Source organism: Equus quagga, chromosome 15 (genome assembly GCF_021613505.1).
Source record: "Equus quagga isolate Etosha38 chromosome 15, UCLA_HA_Equagga_1.0, whole genome shotgun sequence".
NCBI classification, from domain to species: domain Eukaryota; kingdom Metazoa; phylum Chordata; class Mammalia; order Perissodactyla; family Equidae; genus Equus; species Equus quagga.
In genome coordinates this window covers 47803093-47825822 of record NC_060281.1, presented here as the reverse complement: position 1 = coordinate 47825822, position 22730 = coordinate 47803093, and the positions used below count along the sequence as shown (strand labels likewise).

Below are 22730 nucleotides of genomic sequence, written 5' to 3'. Positions count from 1 at the left end.
GTCAGCTTCTGTTTGCTCTTGCTCTGTTCTGGTTTGACTTTGTTGCAAATTTTCAGTTTTGACCCTTTCCTGACACAAATCAATATACACCTTTTGGTTTTGTTACAACTTGTAATAAAAAAAATTACATTTTTATTCTGTGCCATTGGTAAGCACCTGTAACTTTTTGAAATAAGCCCTGCTATGTAAATCCGTGATAGAACCTTTTTTTATATCTGCTTATGTAAACACTAGCAATCCAGAGAGAAAATTATTCCAACCCAACAATCCACACATTCCTACACAAAACCAATCACTTGAGTATTTAAAAGCTAGATCTGTGGGGAGAGACAGGCCAGAACGAGCAGGAACAAGTCTGTGCAAGATGAATTTATCCTCTGCTGCCTTTACTCCAGGTCATCCCAGGACTATGCCTGTGGGCAAACGCCAAGATGGAAAGAATGGATTGGTGCCTGTTTTCTAGCATATCTATGTAAAGACTGACAAGAGCTGAAGAGGGAGTTGCTGCTCTGAAAGTGACAAAAGGTGTACAGCTGCAAGCTGATCAAGTAGAATATTCAACATTGTCCTGGCCATTTAATGACTAAGCCTGAGCCAGCTGAAAATCAGTCGGAAACAGATTTCAGACAACGGGAGAGCTAAACCACTGGTTCTCAGGGGTGAAGTCCAAGAGGAGGTCTCTGAAGCTGGGTGTCATCCTTTAGGGTGGCCCAGAATAAAATGGTGACGCATTATGCCTCCTGGAGAGTTCATATACACTTTGAACGGCAAAGACACCAAGTCCCGTGGACTTCCAACGAAGATCTTGGGGCAAGAGGAGATGTCCACCAGCACTCTCTGTGACCTGTTAGAGAGAAACATTCTTAGCTACTCCATCAGCAAGCAAAACTCCCCCGCCAGGCTGTATCACTTGACGCCTAGGAGAAAGCTACAAAGAGACTGCAGGGGGACACCTAAAAGAGAGATGGCCTTTGTCTCCTTTGCAGGATCACTAACAGGCTTCCACAAATAAAACCTGGCTTCACTAAAGTCTAAAAGTGAATCAGATTCTAAGTATTTCTGAAACTAACAGCATGGTCGTCAGCCATGCACTCTTACTTCTGCAAATACGGAAAAGGCTTCATAATTATTATACATGCTTCTGGCATCAAGAGACGGATGGTGTTTTTACTAAAAGATTAACCACTAGATGTCACAGAACAGCAGATACTCATCATGGAAGAGACCCAATGTCCTGCACTGGTTCTCTCCAGCCCAGGAGGCATAAATCTGCTTCCCAGGTGTCTGGATAAGCTTCCTCTATCCTCTTCTGTGGCATCCAGCAGACAGACGTGGGACCCACAGATATGAAACGAGCTGACTGTAATACCTTCCCATCCACATAGGAGAGAACTTCTCAGAGAAGATGGCATCAGATTTCAAGATTCCATATACAAGATCAATATGATTTCCTGGTGTTTTTAACTTCGCTGACACTGGTGCATTACAGCTCTAGAAACTCAACTTTAAAGGTACAGTGGCTGCAAAAGGAAAAACGCTCTAGCTATCTGTCAAGTTTAGGCTTAGACATCATGAAAACACCTAACATCTAAATTTATAATGAAATGTTTCAAGGGGTAACGAGGGATTCAAGGGGCTGGACTCCTCCGTTTCCTCGCCTTTCTAACTTCAAAACTGCGCCACTTCAAATAAGCAAAGTCGTGTCTTTTCAGACTGCACAGTGCTGGGATATCTTGGCGATGGAGAAGAGAGCTGAACTGCAGGTCAGAAAACCAGGGTTACAGCACAGGACGCATGTGTCCGAGCCACTGGAAGCTAACCAATCAGTCAGCCTCTTAGGTTCTAGAAAATGAGCAGGATACTCTCTGCTCAAGGAGTCATGACTAGACAGAGAAACGATTTATCCAAGGCACTCTGAATTCTGGGATGTGCTATTATCAGCTGAGGTAGACCATGACACACCAGCCACGGCACATGATCTGGATGACTGTGGTTTTTAAGGCTGTATTTACTAAATCAGAGGCTCAGACTGCAAAACACCCCCAAGAGAAAAGGGTAGTTTTGACTAGTGCTACACAAGAAACAGGAAAACACAGAACTTTCATCCCACTGAAGTCTTTGAAGAGCCTGCACATTTAAAATGGGAAAGTTAAAAAAAAAAAGGCTTTTTTTTTTAAGGAAATCGCTTCCTGAGACTTCAGAGCAAAGAGTAAAAAGTGCACCAGTTAAGAGACAGAAACTCTGAGATTAGTCAAGTCACCAAATGTTCTCTGCACAGCAGAAGAGCAAACAGCTCGTGTTTGTTCATTTCCATAGATTAACAACCCTCTCTCCAGGACTTAAAGATGATATGAACTGTGACTTCCAGAGTTTTGTTTGGAGAAGGCTCATAGACTACTACTGGTAAGACCCATGTTTCAAGGTCACACTCAAAAATATTTTTCTTCATTTTAACATTGCTTCTTACTCACATCGGCCTCTTCTAATCTCTAGCATGACTGAAATGGATCTAAAGCTTGCCGGGAGGGGAAAAACAGAAAGTAGGCTTCCTCCTCTTGTATCTGTTTACACAGATTGTTAAAATAGTACTGTTCAATTGGATGACACTGAGATGGCAAAAAAATACGACGTGTTCCTTCTGAAAAGTAGAAAAAGGTACAAAGGGTTATGGAGGCTTCAACAGAACAGGAAAGCCAAAAGAAAACACCAAAATTTGGGTTTAGATGTTATCACCAAATTTCCTTCAAACTCAAGAGAAAGCAAGGTTTTATGGAAGGAGACTTTTAAATAAACAACCAGATCATCTTTTCTCCTGCTAATAAAGTAATAGATAAACTTGTCTCATGGGCCTATGACCACTTATAAAAGAAAAAAAGAACTGCTAATCTTATGGGAAGTGTCAGATCAGCAATCAAAGGGAAACACTGTTTTCCCAACTCCTTATATAAAGCTCATCTCTAAAAAAAAATCCACAACTTGGGGCCATACTTCTCAGTGGTCCAGTTTGCAGTGACCGAGGCAGCTGCAGAGGGGAACTGGAAATGGAGCACTGAAAAGGGAAAGAGTCATCAAAACAAAATTCACCCAAAGACCTTGCTGCCCCCACCTGGAACCTGCCAGAACAGAGCAAGGTAGAAAAGGCTTTGGGGCATGCCCCCTGTGGGGGCACTGCAGCGGGCGAAGGGCCCAGGCCTCAGTTGCTAATGCCAGGCTCCCCTTTTCCATATTCTATCAGGAGCATATAATCAAGGACCACAAATGGACACCCCTCTACCTGGAAAAGGTGTCCTCACCTACCACCAACATGGTAACTTCTAGACCAACTCACATGCAAGAAAGAGATGGATGGCCACCTGGCCAGTCAACACAAAGGGGCCCAGACACCATGGTCAGAGTGCCCGCCCACCCCATCAGTCCCATTCCTCATGGGCAGGTTGCCCAGAAGAGGGTTTCAGGGTTCCTCTGTCGATGCAGTGCCTTCACCTCAACTTGACCAACCTTGCTTCCTGGCACTCCAGAACTAATCTCTTCCAGATAAAACAATCTCCTTGGGATAACTATTTTACTAGAACTTTAACCTGAGTTGGAGCGCGAGCTTGCAAGAGCGCTTAAGGGAGACTGATCAAGGCCAGAGAACAGATGTTAGGCAGGTGAATCTCAAATTCATCATTCAATCCACATAACAGCTGTGTTTCTAAGAATCCTCATGTAACCAAAGTCCAGTAGGAACTTTTTCAATATGAAGAAAGACAGTTTTAGGCATTCAAAAACAAAGCAAGTTTTTCCTACGTTGAATTTCAATAATAATAGTGTTTTGTGTGGTTACAAGCATAGTACTATAAAAATTAAATATCACTGACCAAATCCAGCATCCTATTCCACATAGCTTTTGTTTTGGAAAATTCATCACTGGGCCTTTCTTTATCTTTTCTTTCTCCTTAACACGGCCTTCTTACATATTTTTGTCATCTCTATCACCCATTGTTGTGAGGCACAAAGCTACTCAAACAAACAGACGCCATAGCTTTTCCACCACTGTGCTCCACCAGGCCAAATGCTGGTTCCAGACCACAATGATGCATGTCATGGGCTATATTAAGCGATGCAATCACATCCAATTTGTATCATAAAAATTCACATTGTAGGGGAAACGACCATATTTATTGCAGGCCTACTAGATGCCAAATGCCAAAAATGGAAGGAAAATAAAAGAGTCCTTGTTGTCACTGAGCTGGGAAAAGGAGCCACAAAGTGCTGGGAAGCACAGGGTGCTCTGGGAGTCCCAAACAGGCAGCACATAACCTAGACCCAGGCTCCTTGAGAAAGGACTTTAAGCTGAGACTTTAAGAAGGAACGAAAGTTAGCCAGACAGATGAGGGGGGCATTGGACAAGGAAGGGGAGCAGCAGGACTAAAAGCTGGAATATAAGAGAAAGCAAGGCACTCCCAAGGAGGAAATGCTAAGACTAAAGTGAGAAAGAAGGGGACAACGGATGAGTGATAGGGCCCCAGAGATAAGCAAGGTCCCCAAGACCTGCTGAGCCAGGTCAAGGATTCTGGACTTTATCCCGAGAGTCATAAAACAACAGGGAAGAGGGGTGAAGGAAAACAGCAATTCGAACAGATTTCTAAAGGTAAGAAATGTCCATTTAGGCTTCAGAAAGGAAAATGGGGGTCGGGGGGGCGGCCTGGTGGCGCAGCGGTTAAGTTCACACTGTCTGCTTTGGTGGCCAGGGATTTGCTGGTTCGGATCCCAAGTGCAGACCTACGCACCCGCTTGTCGAGCCATGCTGTGGTAGGCATCCCACATATAAAGTAGAGGAAGATGGGCACGGATGTTAGCTCAGGGCCAGTCTTCCTCAGCAAAAAGAGGAGGATTGGCAGCAGATGTTAGCTCAGGGCTAATCTTCCTCAAAAAAAAAGAAAGGAAAATTGGTTGGACCAGAACAAGAGTGCATCTCGAGAGGCCCTTCAGGAGGGACAGCACATCCCAAGCCACCCCAGCCCAGCGGAGCCACGATCTCACGTTTAGACCTTGAGACTAGACTTTCCCAAAGCCCAATAACTAGGAAACTGCTCCCAACCTCCTACCCAGAGAGCTCTCTCCAGGGAACAGCTGCAACAGGAAGGAAGCAGGGCAGCAGCCTGCCTCTCTAGTCCAACAAGGATGAAATCATACCCAAGGAGCCCATTCTGCAGCAGGGTGGCCTGGAGGACTAAAGGAGGGGAAGGTGTGAAGACCCCAACCCAGGATCCTTGGATAACGGTGCGACTTCACCAGGCCTCAAACTCCTGACTGATCTCTCCAGGCCCAAGTGGGGGAAGCTGCCAGGCCTCCAGCGCGGTTCCCATGGCAGGGCTCCCCGAGAGAAACATGGGTCAGCAGCAAAGGGCAGGGAACCCCAAAGGCGGGCAGAGGAGACCTGACTGCTAGGAAACTGGCCCAGGGTGGATAAAGGTCAAGGAGTGAAGAGCAGGTGGGAGGAGAAGAGGAAAGGGGGCCCTTGGCAGGAGAAAGCACTAGGGTTTCAACAGGGAACAGTTCCCACGGGGAGCCGTGGGCAGATGAGAACGACAACTATTCCCAGCAAAGCCGAGCTGTCGGCCAGCCTGGTGCAGGATGTGAGCTCAGTAATCTCTCTTCTTCCTTCCAGGTTGGCCCTGAGTACGATCACAGAAGAAAAGAGAGACAGATCATATAAAAACTTGAACTTTCACACAACAAAAAGTAACATAATCAAAATAAAAAGAAAGCAGACTGCGTAAACAGTTGCAGCAAATATGACTTAAAAAAAATCAATATCTAGAACACGTAAAGAGCTCATACACATAAATGAGAAAATAGCAAGACTCTCATTTGCTAATTGTGTAAAAGAAAATTAGTAAATAAACATATATGGAAATTGTTCTATCTCTGAGTGGGATCAAAGGAATGCAAATTTTAAAACCAAGAAGGCTATTAAATTAGCCAAAAAATAGTAAGTCCCACTATTAATCAGGCTGAAGCAAAACACATCTATACATCATTAGTAACAATATAAATTAGCACAGGCCTTTTAGAAAGCAATTTGGAGCAAGGCCCCTCTATGGGAGCAACATGCCTTCTGATGTGACTGTATCCTAATTAAACACTTAGTATACAAAGATGTTCACCACAGCTTTATAATATTCAACAATTAGACACAACTCAAATATCCACATATAATACAAAACTTAAATTAGGATAAAACAACTTGATGGAATATTATATAATCCTTGCAAATGATAATTGTAAAGTCTACGTTGCAAACAAGAATGTTTATGCTAAATGGAAAAAGCAAAGCTAAAAAAAGACCTATGTTAAACTGTCAAGAACCAGAAGATGACACATAAAAGTGAGTATGATTTATGGACTGGGATGGTGGAATCAAAGGGGACTTTTGCTTTTACTGGTTTTTTTTTTATTGTTTTAACGGACAGGTACCAGATGTCTGCAATGTAATATTTCTATCAATCATGGAGTAGGGAACACTGTCTCCTGTGGAGCGGATCAACCTGCGGAGAATGTCACGCCCAGAACCATGGAGGGAGTCTAGGCCTTCCCAAGTTTCACAGGTTCATTTGGGATTCAAACTCTGCCCACGAGGGCTCTGAGAGGCTCCTCCTACCCTGAGTACCCCAAAGGCACAGCGCTTTCCTTCGCTCTTTTCTTCCCACCTCTTGAACACTATGCCTTGCCCTTGTTTCTTTTTTATTTATTATGTATTGAGATCCTATCATATGCAAGATATAGTGAATAGTCATTTGACCCTCCCAACAACCTTGAAAGATAGGTGTTGCCATCATCCCATTTTACAGATGAAGAAACTGAGGATCACCGATTTAAGAAAGGTGGCCTGGGTCACACACCTAAGGAGCCAGAGCCAGACTCGCGATCTCCATCTCCCTGTCTTCAAGGCCCTCACTCTCAACCACTGTAAGTGCTGCCTCTTCCCTTCCTCTCTGCCTATAAAACAAGCCAAAGAAGGCAAAACACTCCTAAACGTCACCTCTTCTGTTCGCACTAGTTACCTAAAGAAACTATTCAAATTGCAATGAATCAAGAGACATCAGTGTGAACTACTTATACAGTAACCAATGAGACGAGCTAATGCTGCAGACACAGTAAGTGGAGAAGCTGATGCAGAGGAGAAAAGGAATTACCTCGAGACTCAAATCCGTACCTGCAGATAAAACCAAATGACATCAAAAGAATTTCTACTTGCAAATTAAAAGCAGAATGTGACCCTCGATACTAACAGCAAAGGAGAGCAGCGCTTCTGCGCCCTCCTCGCAGAAAACAATTCCACGATCATTAGCTGAAAGATCCTTTCCAGTGACAACGCATCGACTCCAGAAGTGGATGTTGTTTGGGGCATGGTAGCAAGGACAGTAAAAAGGAGCAGAGGAAGTATTAAGGTATGAAACTAATATAGATGGGGTAATGAATGATTTTAGGCACCACTTAAGACTTACTCTATAAATAATGACACAATAATAGCTAAAAACGTAAATTCTAATTAAATACAAAACCTAACAAAGTCAAACAAGAGCAAATGATGTTTGACAGAGCAAAGGTCTTGCGGGAGGCTGGGAGGAAGAATTACAATAAAATCTATTCACAGACCTGGACAGGGTTAGACCGAAGGGGCCTGAGAGATCATTTCTTTCAATGATCGTTTCTCCATTTTTTTGAAGATGGGGAAACTGAGGCCCAGCAAGATAGAGTGAGCAGCCCAAGTCACCCCGCAGCAGGGCAAGAAACAGATAACTCAGTTTCCAGACTCCCATTGCAACTGCTTTCCCCCATCCCACACTCACTCTGCAGAATCCCAGAGAGCTCTTCCACTTCAAATTGAATTTTTAAAAAAGCATTGAACACTGGATACATATTAAATTCCTCCTTAATAATTTTCAAATGCACAGGGGCACCTTTAAAAACGAAGCCCGGTTTTGATTTCTTTCGGAAAATTGCACACCGTTCAGTGTTTAACCTCGTAGTGAGTGAAATATTAACAGGCCATATAATGGTTTCAGTGTTCCTTCAGTAAAGCTAAACAGAATTCGAAAAACATATCCCCCAGGCCTACAGTGGTGTTTCTGGAGCACACATTAAACTCAATGCTCGGCTCAACAAGCCCATCACTGTTAAGTAACTCATCAGAAAATAAAGAGGGAATTACCAAAGGGGAATTGCCAAGCAATTAGTTCTCTGAAGCAGATGACATACAACTGTTGTGGGGAGGAGCTTCTCGGTTAGTCATATGTCAGCGTCAGAGCCTCCTAATCTGTAAATAAAAATGCATCACATATGATTACAGCTGGGATGGAGGCTGGGCCGGCCAGGCTGGCGCGCCGAGCGTAAATCCTGCAAGTCCTCTTCTGTTCCGTGTGCCTGTAAAGTGAGAGACTTGCTTCTGAAGACATTAAAAAAAAATCCTTGGGAATTTTCATTCAACATTAGAAAGACAAACTGGCCTTCTGGAAGCAGACTAAGAGAAAAACGATCTTTCTTTTCCATCAGTTTGGCACGAGATTCATTAACATTCATCCACTGGGCCAGTGAAGGACAGAACAGGAGAGACAAGGAGGGTCAGGGACGGGAGGGGATACGAGATCTGAGCTTTCTGGTGGCCACTTTGGCTCAAGTGTGACCTCCTTTCACGGCACATTTTGTTCACAGGGTGGCCGCCAGGGCTACCCCACCACCTACAAACTGGAGAGATAAATAGCTCCTATCTGCCAAATCTTGCAAGCTAAGCAATGACCCAGTGAAGCTCTCTGAAGAGTCAAAAGTTCATCACCTCCCTGGGACGCCTGATGTCCAACAACTTTTGGAGCCCAACTTAAGCCAATCCCTGAAACACAGATAAGCATACTGCTGCCGTCATCATTTTCTTCCATTAATAATTACTGAAAGTGCACAGGAATCTCAAGCAGGTATGAGGAAGCGTGAAAGGAAGGAAGAAAACACCACAAAGACAGCCTGTATGGGACTCTGGACAGACAGGCGAGCATCACGCAGGAAGACTCATCGCCCATGATCCCTTCTCTGAGCCTGACCTCTGAGAGTATCTGCACCTCTGTTACGGTTCTTTAAATATTACTCCTGGGCTCGCGTGGCCTCTGGACTCCACTGTAAGCTTCTTAAGGACAGGGCTCAGGGCTTGAGAGAAAATGCACAGCAGCAGTTAAGAGTACAGGCTGAGGTCCAAGCATGACTCTACCACTTAACAGCTGGGCAACCCTGAGCAAGTTCCGTATCTTCTCTGTGTCTCAGTTTCCCATCTGTGAAATGGAGCTAATAATAGTGTCTACCTCAGAGGACTGCAGTGAGGCTTAAATGAGAAAGAAAGTATCAACCAATGACCATCTCTATATTTCCTTTTTTTTTTTTTGAGGAAGATTAGCCCTGAGCTAACATCAGCTGCCAATCCTCTTTCTGCTGAGGTAGACTGGCCCTGAGCTAACATCCGTGCCCATCTTCCTCTACTTTATATGTGGGATGCCTACCACAGCATGGCTCGACAAGCCGTGTGTAGGTCTCCACCTGGGATCTGAACCAGCGAACCCTGGGCTGCCAAAGTGGAATGTGGGAACTTCAGTGCTGCGCCACCCGGCCGGCCCCTCTCTATTTCTTTTAGGGCCTAGCTGGCACAGTGCCCCTCACACATTAGATCTTGATTAAATGTCTGCAGACAGAGTGATCTGCCCCACTGGAGCTCTCTTCTCCATCCCTATCACTCCTGTCCTAAACTTCTCATCTTTTAGGAAAGGCAGGTAAGTCACGCCCTCATCCTGGGCCATTTTGGGGAATACAGACAGCCCATCTAAATAATGCAGGAAAAAAAATAAGCAAAAAGCCCTTAAATTATCCTCAAATTTTCTCTAATTATATTAAAACAGACTGCCCGATAACAGCAATGTAACCAGGTTAACTTCCAGCCCTCCGCTTCACTTTGAGCTATATAGTCTTAGGACCTTTCTCCCCAGAGCCAAGGCTCACAAATTCTATACCACTTTATTTTCTATAATGTATAAATGGGAAGCCAAATTGTTCAGAAAGCTGTGGCTAATAGCTGGATACACACACACACACGTCACATTTCAAAGAGTACACGTAAAGCCTCTAAAGTTACAAAACACAAGGATATTAATGTGATTTATCAAAGTACAGTGAATGAATTGCCACAAATGAACAACTGCTCCAGAGTCAAGTAGACGGCACAATGTGATTTACGCACATCACGTGAGCAGAATAAATCAGCAGTGGAAAAGATCAAAGGAAACGCTGAAATTGTTGTTAATATGTGCTGGGCTTCACTGAAAATCTTCTTAATAAAACTGTTTAGAGGAAAATAGAGGGATCATTTGTTTAAATGAAAAGAGATCCTGCATGCACTGAATTTCAAAAGCAGCATTCATTTTCACACACACACATATTAGATTTAGCTAAAATTAGCTCAAGTTTCTATTTTTTTACAGGTCTTAAAGGAATAAAGGTTTCAACAAGATTTCATTGAGCTGAAGTTCAGCACGGAGTTTCCAAGATGCCTGAGCACGTAGGGAAGACCCCTTTCACCCACCCATGCATCATCCCAGCTTCTCCACCAGCCCTCCCTTCACTCCGGGTCTTAAAGAGGAGCATCCAAAGGCTGTGCCACACCAACGTCCCAGCTCCTCTCCGCTGCCTCCACTGCATTACCTTCTCTCTACATGCTCTATGCGAGCTGACATCATCACTGAAATACAGTCACCTCCTCCTGCCTGTCAAACTTTCTGCCAGGCACAAGAACCCAACTCCCCATTTCTAAGACCATTTTCATGCCCATCATTCCTCCAAATCTATCTCCAGACCTGACCTCTCAGCAATTTTATTCCCACACTCTCTACTGTCTGCCAGACTCCAGCAACTCAGATGTCCACCGCACCTGCGCTTCAGCCGAAACGGCCTCACCGGCTACATACCGTGCACTTCCTTGCCACGTCTCAGCCACTTGAATGGTCTTCCTCCCGCTCTATCCATCTCTTTCCACAGAAATGCTAACCAGCCTTCAGCGTTCAACTCAAATGATCCCTCCCCCTCCAAGTCTTTTCTCAGCATCCTACTCAGCATCATTCTTCGGAATTCCTTCTGTGCTAGAACTTGCCCCAGTAAGTACAACCTACCCCCTTCTGCTTTCCATTGGTTATTTCAGAGCACCTCTTCTTTCCCCCACCTGTCCGTGATGAATATAACCTCCTTCTGGTAGCACTTACTCACTTTCAATTCCCATAGTACTGTGGTAGTAGTTTAAAAAATACATAGTGAATAAATGAATGAATCATTTCTTTACACAGACAGCACTTGTGAACAAGTTAGGTCATAATTTGCTATAGCTGAGTCATATTTATAAAATAAGTAGAACCAGAAATAATTGTAATTTAGGTTTTAATTTAAAAATAAAAAACCTTAATGAATATAACAGAGTACAATATGAATGACACTGTTTCTCTGCCCACATTTAGGTATCAATTGTGAGGACTGTAACGAGGCCATTATTTATGCCAAATGTTTAGATAATGCTATAAGCTTCCTTTAAGTGCAATCACAGAAAATATCAGCTGCTTAAAATTCAAGGTGACTCCGCACTACTTTGTCAGTAATATGCGTACTTACAAGACACTCAGACTTGCTTAATATACTATAAAAATCTAGACCTCTTCTCAATAAGCTACACATATTGCCCAAGAGATATGACTTCTGTTTTTTGGTAAGGAAGATTGGCCCTGAACTAACATCTGTGCCAATCTTCCTCTATTTTGTATGTGGGATGCCATCTCAGCATGGCTTTATGAGAGGTGTGTAGGTCCGCGCCCAGGATCCAAACCCGCAAACCCTGGGCTGCCGATGCGAAGCACGCAAACTTAACCAGTATGCCACTGGGCTGGCCCCTAAAGACATGACTTCTTACTGCCTGTTTTTTCACAACAAAATTCTTGAGATATTTCTGTTCTAACAAATGATTCTCTTAAACATCAAGGTTAAAAAAAATCTGCATGTATATTAACCACATAGTCAATTAAACTACTTTCCCCAAAACATAAATTTGAGGATTTTCTGCGAAGCATCTAACTGTTAAAATGGATAACACCCCTAAAAGATAAAGTAGCAATAAGAGATTGGCAGTCCTTTCCATTCACCTGACGCTTGTAGACCTGAAGAGGTTTACTTTTGCATGTAACTCTGGAGTTACTCTATTTTCTTCTAAAGAACACCTCCCTAACCCAAAGCCAATAAAATGCAAAGGATGCAGTCCCGTATTTCACAAAGATACAATGTTTGTGATAACCTCCTGCCTCATTCCACATAGGACTTTCCTGACTACCGTTTCTGAGGCACAGTACCCTCATCATTCAGGTTTTTGCTTTGACTCAGACCACCAATAACCTCATTTATGCATGCACCTCATCGGTTCCCATCTTACAACAACATAAAAACAACACATATGCATCCTATCTCAGTAAGAGAGCAGGACGAACCCAAAATGCAGAAAAGTAAATAAAAGGCTCATTTGCTCTGCAGAGCGGCAGATGTCTACAGAGTTGGTCCAAAGACCAAGGTACGGGTATATTTACTTGCTCCAAGTTGTGTATGGTCCAGGAGCAACCATCACAAAACAGGAACACTACAATTACCCTGTCAAGAGATAAGTTTCATGATCACAGTGATAGCTTATGTCCATGGATCACAGACCACAGGCCAGGCACTGTCCAGTGTATGTGTATGATTCCAGTCCATCCTCCCAGCAGCCCTGGGAGAAAGTTCTAATATCATCTCCATCTTACACATGAAGAAACTGAGGCATAGGAAGGTTATAGGATTGCCCAAGGTCACAGAGGTAGCTTTAGATTTTAAATCCAGACAGGCTGGTTCCACAACCCCATGCCCTTATCTCGATGACACAAGATTTACATATAACTTAAACACTGCATCTTGGGTGTGAAGAGGCAGCTCTTTATTTAAAGAAATCTGGTGAATCACGTTTAAAATGAACATTTTGGTAAAGCAAATATCTACTTCTTAACAAATTAGTTCAAAATCCAGATTTTTGTATGTGAGATTTGATAAAAGTGGACTGTGCGTCTCACCAAGTAAGGAAATAAAACAGGACTTGGGAAGAGCTGCCCGGATGTGGAGCATCAGTATGGTTCCAAGAGACCATGAAGGTTCATTTTGATTCAGTAGGTCTAGGGTGGAGCCCCAAATTCTTTTCTCTCCCGGTGATTCTGGGGCCCTGCTAGCCTTAGGAACCTCTGAACAAGTCTCCTTCCACAGCTTGGGGCAGAACGACTCCCAAGACAAATAAAAAGAGGGGATCTATTTCACGATCTCCTTTGGTTGCGTACACCAGTGTTCCCAAACCCTGACTGCCCCAACTTTTATCTAATTTCTATTTCTCCCGACTTCAGTTAGGCAGTATCCTCTTGTCCTCTCTTCAACAAAGAAGCATGAGTCATCAACCCTGCATACACCCTGTGCCTGCATGACTCTCCAGGCCAGAAAAACTTACTGTACATGAAGAAATCAGGAAGTTGTAAAATCCAACCAGACACAAAGCAATTCAAGATTCAACAAATACTGGTTGCCACTGAACAAACAGGCCTCTGTCTCCCGACACATGTGTCATACTACAACAATAACCTAAAACATGAAAGCTGGGACTTAAGATAACTGTGTGGTAGCAAAAACATTCTCATCGCATTTAGTAAAGGTGACGATTAAAGGATCAGGCTCAGGCCCAACACACAATAATTCATGATCACAAAGTCAAATGGAGACTTCTTGATGAACCAAAGAAATTAAACCAAAAAGAGAGACACCCGCGTCCAAGTTTTCAAAAACCTCTCTGGGCAATGTCGCAGTTTTCCACACAATAGAGTTTGCAAAGACAATGATATTAAACAGTTCACAAACTGCTAACGTATGGCTCGTAGGCGATTTTCCCAGGTCAGCCTCTAGCCTCAGATGGAAACTAGTGAACACTGCAAAACTCACCTGATATGTGATGGACTTCCCTGTAGTGGCCGTAGAGGAGGAGACTGTGGTACAAGGATGACACACAAATCTGCAGCTTGAAGGGACCACCCTGGTGACTTGCTGCACGATGCTCCTGCAAGGGTCCAGGGAGGGCAGGAGAAGAAATTCAAAATGAAAAACAGAACGAATTGCTTTTAAAAATAATTCCACCTGAAAGTGTTTATGCACTGAAATCTAAACTTGAAGAACATCAAATTTTGCACCTTGTTTTATGAGAATTACACAGATACCAGCCAGCTACAAAGGCAGGCCTGGTTTTATCCAGCTGGGCTCAGAGGGAGGCCAACACACAAAAAGGTCACCCCTTCAATCAAATGAAGAGCTTGGTCTCCCCACTTGAGCCAGCTACTGTCGTTCTTTTCTCTAATGATTCTAACCAACCATCTGATAAACACATGCTGGTAATCACAGGACTATCAGGTGAAAATGGGCATGGATTGAATAGTAATTGAGCCAAAATCTAATTTTACTGTGGCATATATTACTATCAACATGCAACTTGAGGGACAATCATGAAACAGCACAGTTACTAGCAGACCAGTGTAATGGGATAGAAAAAAGTATCAAATGCAGAAAAAATTTCAAAAGTATGCATGTATTCACTAGACTTTCCACTAATCTTTCAATTATTTTATCATTGAACGGATGGCTACTTCGTTTGCATTTTGTCACAATGCCTTGCACATGGTTAAGTAGAAATTATCCACTGTATGATGAATGAGTGAAGGTGTGAATGGACGAATGAAAGAAAGAATGAATGAATCTTCCATATACCTTTCCATCAGGAAGCTTGGTGCTTGTAGTAGTTTTTGTGAGGTAAAGACCTATGCATAGAAATGGAAGAAGTTGAGGACTTGATCGGCTAACATAGTTTTTAGCCCTAGCTATTAAAATAATATTTCTAAATCCTGGTAGTTCCCAATTTTCCACATGAAACAGAAAGAATCAGGAGCACAGTCATTATAAAATAATCCCCAAACTAGTCATTGCTGGACTGATTTTCAGTCTTTGATTACTGGAGCTGATCTGCATATTTGTTTAGGCTGATTTTAAATTTAGCTTGGGTTTCCTAAACCCACGCCAGGTAACAGTAGGAAGCAGAAGGCCCAGGATTATACTGAGTGTCAGAAAGAAACTATTCTGGAGCAATGAATATGATCTCCAATGTGAATAATCTGTAAACAGGTAAGTGAGCCAATTATCCTTGGGTACACGGCAACACATCTCAGTAGTCATGATTATTTTCATCCATACACACTCACTATTTTTAAGAGCACAGCCCAGCTGGAAAGGAAAATAATTTCGATTGCTTTCCAACACTTTTCAAAGTAATGAATAGTAGCCAAAGTATTCTTACTTCTAACTAATTCATTCACCAAGTATTTGTTTAAGCATCTCTTGCACGCCTATGACTGACATACAAAAGAAGTAAGTTCTCTAGTCCTTGGCTTCCCACACGCAAACTGTGAGTACAGAGAAAGAAGGTAAGCTGTTCTAGACTGTAATGTCTCTGAAGTCCTTAGAAGACACCATCCCGCCACTAAGAAGCTTGTTGAGTTACAAATACACATAGCGGCCAAGTTAAACAGAAGCTCACAAAATTCTATTTACTTTTACATAGTACTTGTTTTAAGGGGGTGGGGGGGGTGTTGATTTTATCTAATAATATCTCAAATGAAGCATCAAAATACTTGATAATCATTTTCAAACAAGGTGCAGGTACCATGGATTTGCAGACAGCGCTGGCTTTATGAGCTAACAGTTGAGGCAGTGTTTGCTTGTATATCAACGTGTGCGAGCACACAATCGTATTGACATATCACCTGGCAGATAAGGTTTTACAGAGTCCAAATTACAGTCTCCTCCTATTCTGCTGACGTGCAGAGAACAGTCAAACCTGATGCAAATGCTGTAAAATATTAATTTACTCTCGCATCGGTATGCCTACTTATTTCAAAAGTATTTGTGTTGCTACACCCATTAGCATAAGATAGTTAACCTAACTTGCTGTATTCCAAACACAAGAATAAAAGCAAGGCAGAGTGGATTCGTTGCAAAAACATACAAACAATATACAAGAGAATAACCTATAGAATGTTTTATACAATATATACACTAAAAACGGAATATTTCATGTTAAAAGCACAGGAGAGTAACATAACACAATAGCAATAACAGTGGCAGACTACCAAGAAGGATGGCCTAAATAACGTTGATGTGACAGTCAGGGAAGAGGAGATAATGTATAAACAATATACAAACAGAAGATAACATAAAGACTTCAGGGCGAGGAGGACAAAGCCGGGGTGCAATAAAAGAAAATTTGCCAGACACAGAGACAGAAAAAAACATTTTCTTTGAATGTTAGAAGCAGAAATGCTTATAGATTAGCAGTTATGACAATTATCACTAAAAACTTCTGCTAAATAACTCCCTCGAAATACGTCATGCTAAAGAGCACCTAAGGGGGGTGGGGCAGAGTCCCTCTCAGCCTGAATACAAATACGACAATCAGGGGAACCTCTGCCGCCTTAAGTCTCAAATTCTGATTACACTACAATGAATTTTCTGAAAAGTCATTTTCAGATAGGAGACAATTTTTGCTTACATTATGGCAATTATCATTGCATTTTCATTACTCCACAAATGAGATGCATTAAAAGTTACAGAAAAATCAATGAAACATTTCTGCTAACATCAAATACGTGAAAGAAAATATGCTTTTTGTCTGTAATAGTTCTAAACGTATTTTAGTACATTTGGGATGGCAGTAATATGTAGTACAAACATTTATAATACATTAGCCTGAAAAGTTTAGATTTATAAGGATTATAAAATATATTACTACACTGCAGACAAAAATATATAAATTATAAAATAAGAAAAACATTTTTTAAAACTGCCTCCACAAATAAAGATTTTATTTACGTAAATATTTTTATTACTCCTGTAATTTTAAGCATTCACATATCTATTTTAAAACCTCGATCCAATTCCAACATTTTCAGCTAACATTTAAAAATATTCTCTAAAACTAACATTCAGTATACTCATTATTACATCACCTCAAAGAAATTTTGAACGAGCATCTTATTAAATTGAATTAAATGAAACTAAACTTTGAACAGCATAATCGATGACTATAAAGTTCATTCTTAAAAAAAGGGCAGTCGAGTATGTAATGCCCCAGAACAAAAATTATTAACTCTTTTAGGATTTCTATGATTTATTATTTTTAACGCTTTTAACAAAATAAGGGGGGCCTTCTTCTGATAACCCTGGAAGTATGACCGGAACGAAGTCTGTTCTCTGAAGCAGTTAAGCTGCACGTATCCACCTCTCTCACAGAAGTCAATCATTCAAATCATTGAGTTACTCCGAAAATATAAAGCAGTGGAAATCAAGTTACCTATGTTCCCCTGAAAATGACACTGTCTTGCTGTACTAGGCCAGTTTACATATGCAAGTATTGAAGCTTTTCAGAGTCTAAACTATGTATTAATTTCAGACAACTACAGTTTAAAGGATTAACATTCACTCCTACCTTCACTAAGTTTCAAGGTTTTAGTAAAATATGCTTACGGACTAACTTCTAATAGGAAACAAAATGAGCCAGTGTTACAGCGTGTTTGTCATCAAAAACTGTCATTCAAGGTAAACGCAAAAGTAAAATCCACTTGACATTTCAGAATGGAAAAAAAATAAAGGCACATTATACAAGAGGAATGTGAGTCCTTGAACTCTGTAATGACAACAAAAACAGGAGTCATAGAAAACTAATATTTTAATAATCTGTTAAGGCTGGCCTTTCCCAGGATTCCCAGACAACTGAGTAAGGTACATTGAAACCTAAGGTCATCTAGACGTTTGACATTTAACCTAACGGTAAAGAGTTTTTCTCGAATCTTTCTCTAAGAGTAAAAGACAATTCAAAGGTCCTGAAGCCGAGTTATAATATTTCTGATGAAGTATCACTTCTGTTTACCAAACCCTCTTAAAACAAAATCCAGAGAGGAAAATACTGTCTTTCGCAGTTCCCAATCAAGTACATTTTTCATACTTACTCTAGCATGAATCTATCTGGTGCACTCAAAAATACACGTTCACGTTTTACTGCAAGGAAAGCGATTTTCTGCATGTTGCAAAAGGTGATCCAGGACCTCCAAGGAGTTTCGTAAAATGTAAATTTCTGTGCTTTACTTGATATCCTTGCTTCCCATCTATTTACCTACTAGAAATAATAGCCTGCTTTAACCACAGCAACACTTCATCTGAACAGGCCACAATCAAGTTACCAACCGCATAAACTCACTAACCGGTAGAAACTTGTAAACCCCTGTGAGGAAGACTGAGCAGCTCTCTCAATCCTAGCCCCAGGGGGAAAAAAGGATTTACCAGTTTAGCTATGGGGCTGTAACACTGTAAAGCGACTGGGAGAGTCACAACTCAATCAAAACATTATTCTTCTCCATTATTTTTCTTTCAAATATCAGGGTTATCAAAATACTCCCCCTTATCTGGAATACAGAGCAATACAAAGCTTCAACAACCAAAGCTACTTTTCTTTCTCTTTTTTTTGCAACAGTATTATTTTTCTTTGCCTCGCAGGCTTAATAAGGTGGCGCCCTAATGCAAAGAGGAGAATGCTGCTCTCTAAATTATTAAGTGCTCATTAAATTATATCCCAAAATAGAGCACAAGTTGTTCACTGTGCAAAAGCACCACACATTATCAGTCTGCCAGCTACAGGCCTATATCCTCTCTCACTCGAGACAAAAACCTTTTAACTTACTACCACAGATGTAAAGATGATGGCGAACGGATCCAAATGGAGAATGAGAACATTCAGAATGGCTACCTATTGTCAGTACCATTTTCTGTTATGATGGCTGTAAAGTTTTAAAATATGACAATGGAGATATCCTTCCCAAATAAGTTCCTTCCACTGAATAAACTCTTTTAAAAAACCAGTCGTGAAGACTGGCAACTTAGGTTCTAAAGGACCAGTGTTTTCCCACTTGAAAGGGTTAAGTGCCTGCAAGGCCAAAGGCACCAGCCTGCAAAAGAAATGTTGCTTTGGTAAGCTCTGAAAGGTTTCTAACAAGTACCAAATACTTGTTGATCTATTCACAATAAACACCAGCAGGACTGTCAGGCTCCTTTCACTGTCTGGGGAGATGCATTTACATACTGCACCCAGTAAGAACAGCTTGTTGGTCTCCTTTACAAAAGTTGAGTAGCTGGAAGCCTCATTCAGTATCTCCCGTCCAGATGACTGAAAGAAGACGCAAGTGAAATAGTGAGGTCTCTCTCGTCTGGCTTGGGCAGCACAAATACTGTGCATAAAACACTTGGAGTAGTCCAGGCACAAGACAAACCCACCTGAATGGACGAGGAACACTGTCTGTTGCCATGGCAGCCTGATCTAATTACATGAGTGATCAGGGCTTGAGTAAGTGCACCGACAACCTACACCACTGACACGTAGCTACATGGTGAGAAAGACAGGCAGGCGGGAGCTTCAGGGAAGCCCTTCAACCTCTGCTTTATGGGGAAGGTGGCATTCAAGCCCATTTGTCTGTGGAGCCGCTAAAATATTGACTGATGCAGGCACAGTTAGAGGGCAATCAGAGGAGATTAAATGCCACAACATTAGCCGCTATGGTGCAATCCCTTTCCAAGAGTTCATGTGCAGGATTTTCCCATCCTTCCCTCTGTTTCTCCCGCTGGCATAAGCTTCATTCCAAAAAAAGCTCAAGTATCAAACTACCTTCACCCACCCAATAAACCAGAGGGTGGGCTTACCAGGGGCTTCTAGGAACTGCAGGGCTCCTCAGAAACCCAAACAGAAATGGCTTAGCTAACACTGTTGAAAAAGTAACTCGCTATGCCTAAAAATAACCACGAGGTAACTACCCACTGCGTGTGCGCTATGTAACGAGGATGTTTAAATATTAAGAATACCCTGCATTATAAAACACAAATGTCATTGAGATGTGACTACTAGCTTGCCAAAGGAGAACTTATTTGCATACACACATTCCCGTGCATGCACCACAGGATGTGCAGGAAGCATGCCACTCCAAGGCATTAGTTTTTATTCTGTGGGTGTAATAGGGTCTTCTCATCTTGCTAATTGCATCCTGTGGATCGCACAGGGAAGCTAAGAATCTCTTCGGGGACAGAACCAGTTTGGAGGAGTCCCTACTGCACAGCATACGGTAAACAAAATAAAAATAGCTTGCCGTTCTCGTTAGCCACATCGCGCATTATATAACCAGCTTCCGACTGGCTTTTTTTCCCCCCCTTACTACTCTTCAGCAATTTCCCAATCTTCCAAAGTATTTATATTACCCTCTTATCTGCAGGATTATATACTAAGAAAGCAAAACAAAACAGAGCAGCCACGGGCTTGAACCGAACCCCAGAGACCTTAGAAACTGATTTTTTTGTTGTTGTTTTCTGGCAGATCTCCACCATCACCCTTCTTCCACCCCCCACTAAGGTTCTTGCTCAATCTCCCTAGAAAACCTGAATTGTTTCATCGCTTCCAGTCAGCCCACTACGTGGTCTGAAATAAAATGAAAGCACATGCCACAGAGTTTAGGAAGGCGGCCTGAGGGCGCGGGGCTGAGGAGGGGTCGGGGCGCTGCGGAGTCAGCCAAGTGGCCCCAGAGGGCCCCCTCCCCATCGCGACTGCCCTCGCCGCCCCCCTCCCCCACGCGCACACAAACACACACACACACGCACACGCGTTCACTCACTCACACTCACGCCGGGCTCCGCCGCCGCCTCACCTCTCGCTCCGCCTGTCCGGCCCCCTTCCCTGCCCCCTGCGGGACCGGCCTGCGCGCAGCGCTGGAACCACGTAGGAAGAGGCGGCGGTGGCGGCGGCGGCCGCGGGAGTGGCAGAGTCTCCAGCACGGCCCAGAGTGAACGAGCAGCGGGGCTCCAGGGCGCATCCCAATCCCCGCAGCGCCGCCGCCGCCGCCTCCTTCCCCTCCTCCTGGTTTCATTCACCCTCCCAGCAGCCGCGCAGCCGTTCACTCCCGGCGCAGGCAGGGCAGCGCCTGCCGCGGCTCCTCTGCTCCTGCCGCGGGCGCTGGCGGGGGCGCCGGCCCGGGCTGGGGCGCTCGCGGGCTCCTGGCTCCGGGCGGCGACGGCGGCTGCACATGATCAGGAAGCGGCCGTACCAACAGGGCGGCGGTGGCGGCAGCCAGGGCCGCCACCGCCACTCCAGCCGCGCTCCCGGCACCCGCACACCGGCGCCCCCCGCTCCCACCCCTCCGCGTCCCCAGCGCTCCCACCGCGCGCAAAGTCCCGGCCCGACCGCCGGCGCAGACCCCTCCTGGTCCGCAGCCGTAAGCCCCCGGCCTCCGCGGGGAGACCCCCGCCCGGGGGCTCCGAGGCCAGGCGGCCACCCGCGGGGAAGCCCAGCCCTCCTCCAGACCCACTCGCTCCCGCCGCCCTCTTTGGGGAGAGGAGGGAGGGGGCCGCGGGAGGAGGGGGCTGCGCGACCCCCGGCCGCCGCCGTCTCCCGCTACGCCACCTCACGGGAGGAGGACATGGCTCTCCGCACTCTCCGCCGGACCGGCAGCCGCCGCCGCCGCCGCCGCTGTCCCCGCCCGCGCCCCCAGCCCGGGCGCGCCCCCTCGCCCAGCGGGCGCCCACCCGGCCCCCGGCAGCCCCCCTGCCGGCCGTCCCTGCGCCCAGAGCAGGGGTGGCGGCCCGGGCGGCTGGAGCGGGGGAAGGTTGTATGTACACACGCACACATACACACACAACACAACACGACGCGTCGATTTCCTTCGCTCCTCTTCCAGCTGTTTTTCGTGCCGCCGATTGGGGTTTGGGGTTTGTTTGCTGGTTGTTGCTTTTGCCCCTCTCGGGAGAGCGGGGATGGGGGGGATTTTAATCTAAATAAGGGGAGAAGGGGTTGGGGGAGGGGGGAGAGAAAGAATCAGAGGAGAAAAAAAATAGCCACTTACTGTAAAGTGTAAATGGATCTGGGGTTGCGTGGGGAAGGGGGGGCAGAGGGAGAGAAACAGTGTCTTGCGGCTGCTGTAGCTCTGGCGGCTGCTCCACGGGGCTTGTTTTGGATCCCCCTGCAGTGAAACAGGTCCTGTACGGCTCCGCCACTGTAGTAGAAATGATGTCTGCGGTATACTCTGCTCTCTCCTCCTCCTCCTCCCCCCGCTCCCCTCCCCTCCCTCCTCCCTCCGCCCGCCCTCCCTCGCTCCCTCCCTCCCTCGCGCTCTCTCGCGCTCTCTCGCTCGCTCGCTCGCTCCAGTATGTAAATGTGTAATAGAAGCCAAATATGGAGCAGTTGGCTGCCGCCGCCGCAGCTCAAGGATCCGACTTGGGGGCGGGGGGGCACCCTCTGGCGGGCGGCGGGGCGAGCGGCTCGGAGCACCGCGAGCGCACGGCGCAGCGGCCGGCCCGCGCCCTTAACCCTTCGCTGCGCGCCGCCGGGCTGGGCGGCCCCGGGGGAGGCGGGCGCGCTTCCCAAAGACTCACTTGCGATCGGGGTGGGGCGGGGGGCGGAGGGCGGGAGGGGAGACCCGGGCCGCAGGGGACAGTTCTTCCAGGTTTGGGAAAGGGGCGGGGAGCTGAGGCGATGAGGTAATTTTAGC

At 44.7% G+C, this 22730-nt stretch overlaps 1 protein-coding gene across 4 annotated transcripts in view; it reads right to left on the bottom strand.

Moving 5' to 3' along the window:
* The window catches only part of ATXN1 (ataxin 1), a 378660-nt gene that overhangs the window by 354881 nt on the left and 1049 nt on the right, over positions 1-22730 (bottom strand). For 2 of the 4 annotated variants that reach the window (XM_046639026.1, XM_046639024.1), the window contains exons 1-2: positions 22086-22285; positions 14056-14170 (exon numbers count right to left, since the gene is read on the bottom strand). The gene's annotated coding sequence lies outside the window, so the exon portion shown is untranslated. Of the gene's footprint in view, positions 1-14055; positions 14171-20894; positions 21086-22085; positions 22286-22730 lie in introns of those variants that run through there. The other 2 variants (XM_046639025.1, XM_046639027.1) reach the window with 2 other exon arrangements.